At 37.4% G+C, this 5,143-nt stretch overlaps 1 non-coding gene across 1 annotated transcript; it reads right to left on the bottom strand.

Moving 5' to 3' along the window:
• Nucleotides 1–4,780: 4,780 nt before the first annotated feature.
• Nucleotides 4,781–4,886, bottom strand: LOC126082321 (U6 spliceosomal RNA). Its single transcript, XR_007518556.1, has one exon. It is a non-coding gene; the product is annotated as a U6 spliceosomal RNA (small nuclear RNA).
• Between the last annotated feature and the right edge of the window lie 257 nt (nt 4,887–5,143).

Raw genomic sequence — 5,143 nt, 5'->3', positions numbered from 1 at the left:
GGTGCCACATGCTGAGCCTTGTCCATACCAATACAATTTCAGCAGGACAACTTCATACCCTGAAGACCTTCAGGCCTCCCTGTTTTCCTGGGCTATTCAGAGTTTCACATGCATCCAAATAAAGAAAACATTTTGGATATGTTTAGGCCTATAAATCACTACTGAAGCAACATATTGCCCTCAAAACAATTTTTGGACACAAGTACAGTAATTATTACAATTATACTGTAATCAGTGTCCCTGAACTGCACACATAGAAACTGCTGACTTGGTGTATGTTTTGCTGTATATATTCTCAACAACAAAAAAATAACTTTTTAAAAAATATTTACCGAAAGATATTATTATCCTCATTTTCAAGATGAGGATTGAGGCCAAGTAACTTGCCTCATAATTAGGAGAGCTGGTACTTTAATCCACACGTTCAGACTCCTGATTCTCAGTCTAAACTTGAGTTTTATCTTCCGAATTTATTAATGGCTCCCTTTTAACAGGGAAAGAAAGTATATCTATCCAAAAGATTACTTGAACTTTTAAGAAGCTTTCCTTCATTTACAAGTCTTTAAGAACAAGCTCCAACTCAGAAAGTGAGAAAAGAACTTAAAACATGGGAACCCAACAATTTCTGATAATAAAACAGATTGCAGAGACTTCTATGACTTCTTCAAGGAAGTTAGTGTCAGTGAGGGAGAAACTGGACCCAGGCCAGCTGGGATGAGACATAGCTAGATTTCAGACACCCCTGATGGTCTACTGAGTGCATGTTTGTAATTCCTTTCCCCCTAGCTTTATGGCACAAAGTGCCATACAGCACCATGTTTTAAGAGACAATCTAGAAGGAGTCTGTTTTATTATGCAAGCAACGGGAGCTATCCTGTGTCTCTCAAACAGATAGAAAAGTATACGCACAACATTACATACCAGAACATGTCAAATGAAATGCCTTTGGTTTTCCATTTAGTTACCACGTTATCCTAATTTAAGAAGACAAAGAACAACGTAAACATATCTAACATAATTAGGCCTATCACAGATATTTAGAAGTTAGAAATCAGTTATATATGTATTACAAACTCAATAGTCACTGATATTAATTTATGGTTTATTGTCCCCTGATAAAAATAATATGTTTTTAAGAAAATTAATGTTCTGTTTAACTTGGTGGTTAGAGTACAGCATACCAACCATGACAAAGCACTCTCTCTGCCCATTCTCCCATTCCATTCTCACAAAGGCCCTGTAGGGTTCATTTGAATATTATCCCTATTTCAAGGATAAGAAAAATGAACTTTTTGAACCGGTTGACTTTTCAACGGATCATAGTAGAAAAGCTGTGAAACAGTGTTTGAATTAAAGTACATTTCTTTCTATCATTATTGCAGAGTAATTTGACAGTGCCATCTGACAAGTTGCCTGAGTAGATCCTATTTTATTCTAACAATCAAAACAGAACTCTTTATTTCTCCTCCACAAATCTGCTCCTCTCCCAGGCTTACCCATCTAAATTAGCAATACTTATCACATCCAAGTGATTAGGAAGATTTTAGGAGTGAAAGTTGATTTCTTTCTTTGCTTCACTTCTCACATAGTCCCAACAGTCACCTCCGAAACATGTCCCTAATTCTGCAACCCTCTCTATTCCTGCCTCTAGTATGCTATTTCAAACCCCTGTCAGCTCTGTTGAAGACCACTATAGCAGACCTTAACTAGGTTCTTTGCTTCAATTCTGAGCCCCTAAAAACCATTCTCCGTATTATAGCAGCTACAGGAATCTCTGTAAAATACAAATTAGATCCTATCTTTCCCCTTTTTAGAAGTCTCAAATGTACCCCCATGTCACTTAGAATAAACACAAACTTCTTCTGAATTGCAAAGAAGCACATACCTTTGCTCTTATTTTCAACTTCATCACCTAAATCTCCCCTCCTTCTTATCTATTCTGGTTCTCCCATTGTCATTTCTGTCCCTGAAGGTTTATTTGCACCACAGGGCCTTTACCCTTGCTGTTTCATATACTTGGAATTTTTTTTTTTTTTTTTGAATCTTCCCATAATTTACTCCTTTACTTCATTCTAGTTTCTGTTTTAATGTCAGTTCCTGACCACCTGGCGAAAGAGTCTCAAGTCACTATCTATCACATCCATTATTCAATGGCCCTGCATTGCACTTATCACATGGTATTTTAATAGTGTGTACGCACATTCGTGTGTGTGTGTGTATGTGAGTTTATTCACAAGAAAGAAATCTCCGTGACAATACAGACCTTCTCTGAGCTGCAAGTCAACCCTCGAGTTCATTTGAGACGTAAATGATTATGAAACCTTTGGAAGGATTCTCCTAATCTGATCAATCTACCAGCTTCATCAGCAGGTCTGACCCGTGAGACACTCAGAGCAGTCCCTGGCTCAGAGTAGGTATTCAGGGAACATGCACTTGCTTAATAAATGAAGGCCTGCTGAGTCAGCTGGCAGGTTGATCAGAGTATATGAGAAACTTTCCTCAGGTTTCATAATCTTTTATGCCTCAGATGAACTTCAGGGTTGACTTTTCGCTTTGCCCTAGAAAGTTCACATTAGCTTCTCTACTCAGTTTCTCTGAGGGGAAGATCATACTTGGGACTTCAAAAGCAGCACTCTCTTAGCCCTTTAGAGACAGAGGCAGAAATCATTCAAATATTGGTATGTGCCAAATAATGGCGTTGTTCAAGGCACAGATGACACTCAAAAGAGATCGAAGTTATGCTGAAGAATTTTATCTAAAACTTTTATAAACGAGTTTATAAATGGAGGCTGGAAAGTAATCAAATGGGAAAGCTGCAGTGCAGGAGCATTTGAATATGATAACAAATAATTAGGGAAAGGAGAAAGGGCATATTCACTTAAATTTTAGGCATCATTTGCCTCAAGGTCTAGGGTTATCTGGACGCAAAGCTTGAATTCTGTGTTTTTTTCCTTATGTGCTAGTTTCCTCAAAGCAAATTAAAAGTAGTTGTCTGGAAGCTTCCACTTTATCCATAAAGCTCCTCACTTTCTTCTATGGTTCATTCCTCAGCTACACCTCCATGTGCAAAACATACTGAAAACATTGCAAGGAATGCAGGCTGAAATGCTCAGAGCTGTTCCTTAATTATTACTTTAAGCCCTGTAATATTTAAACTATAGTAGATTTTAGGGGTGAAATGAGATTTGAAGTTAAATAACATTACCACCATTTTGTTTTTGTTTGTTTTTAAGAAACATACAAAAAAGAAAATTTTCATTTATTTGGGGGGAGTAGGGTCCTGATTTTCTGATTTATTCCTAATTCTCTTTGCCAATGCCTTTAGCATTGAAGACTTTTCTTTTTTCAGCATCATTTCTGGTGGAGACAATGGTGGTTCAGTGGTAGAATTCTCACATTCCATATAGGAGAACCAGGTGCAATTCCCGGCCAATGCACTTCACATGCAGCCAACACCCATTTGCCAGTGGAGGCTTTGTGTTGCTAAGATGCTGAACAGGTTTCAGTAGAGCTTCCAGACTAAGATGAGCTAGGAAGAAAGGCCTGGTAATCTACTGTCAACACTCGGTCAGTGAAAACCCTACGGATCACAGTGGTTCCATTTCATTGTGCATGGGTTTCCCATGAGTTAGTGGTTAACTCGTGGTGGGTAATGACAACAACTTACTATAGAACAAAGTCAAAACTTATGTGCAGATCAAGATATGGAGAAGGATGGCATCTGTGGCTAGGATTCAGGCTTTTTAGGAAAATGTCAAATTATTTTTCAAAGCTTTTGTGTCAGCTTCTATTCTCACCAGAAATTAATCTACACTTATATTGTTTTAAATAGTAATTTTTGCCATTCAAATTGGTGTAAAATGTTATCTCACAATAGTTGGATTTACACATCCATGATCACTAATGGTATCACAATATTGCCATTTTACAAATTAAAAAAAAAAAAAAACTGAGGACAAGAGAGACTGATCACTATTGCTCAAAAGTATGTATCTCATCCGTGTCAGAACGAAGGCTCAACCATAGATTCATGGTCTCAAAATCTCATTCTTTTTCTGTTATGCTTACAATAAATTCTAAATTTAGTTTAATGTTAGGACCTTATACCAGGACATTGACCACCTGTGACCAATGTCATTGATAGCAATTTTTTGAAAATGCCTGGCGGTCTCCCTTTACTAATTTTCAAAAAAGGTAGAGGTTACAATTACATAAAGCACAGGAATGATGAAACTCATTTTTTTTTTTTTTTTTACTATTCATGTTTTTCTCTTCTGTGAAATGTTATTTGTATCTTTTGTTCATTTTTCTATTGTATGGTTTGCCTTTTTGTCATTTATTTCTACACATTCTATTATATTGTGATATTGATCATATTTCAGATACATGTTTTATAAATATCTTCTCCCTATTTTTAGCTTCCTGCTTTTCATGTTTTACAAGGTAGTTTGTAATAAACAGATGTTTTTAATCTTAATTTAGTGGACTTCCTTTGGATTCATTGCTTCCTTGAGTCTTTGGTTTTCTTCACTCTCCTTTGTTCAGGATGGAAAGAGACTAAGGGTTGTACCTTAGATGGCTGCTTACAAGCTTTCAAGACCCCAGACACTACTCACCAAAGTAGGATGTAGAACACTGTCTTTATGTACTCTTATGCCAATTGACCTAGATGTTCCCTGAGACTATAGTCCTTAGCCTTCAAGCCCGGTAACTCTGTCCTGTGAGGTGTTTGGTTCTATGTAGGAAGTTTCCTTAACTGTGCCTCTGTGTGCTGTATTATAAAAATATGGAATGCTTCACAAATTTGTGTGTCATCCTTAGCAGAAACCACATTAATCTTCTCTGTATTTTTCTGATTTTAGTATACGTGTTGCCTAAGTGAGCACTGCTGTGGAAATTTTAATAAGTAGTGTTCCTCCCATTAAGAGTAGCAGTCTATGCCCCTCTCTTTGAATCTGGGAGAGCTTGTGATTACTTGATCATTGGGGTATGGTAGAAGTGATGCCATGTGACCTCCAAGGCTGGGTCAGTAAAGTCCATGCAGCTTCTTCCTAGTTACTGGAACGTTTGCTCTTGGAGCTTTGAACCATCATGTAAGGAGTCTGACTCCTCTAAGACTGCCATGCTGGAAGCCTAAGCTACC

This window comes from Elephas maximus, chromosome 8, assembly GCF_024166365.1.
Source record: "Elephas maximus indicus isolate mEleMax1 chromosome 8, mEleMax1 primary haplotype, whole genome shotgun sequence".
NCBI classification, from domain to species: Eukaryota; Metazoa; Chordata; class Mammalia; order Proboscidea; family Elephantidae; genus Elephas; species Elephas maximus.
This window is presented reverse-complemented; position numbering and strand designations above follow the sequence as displayed.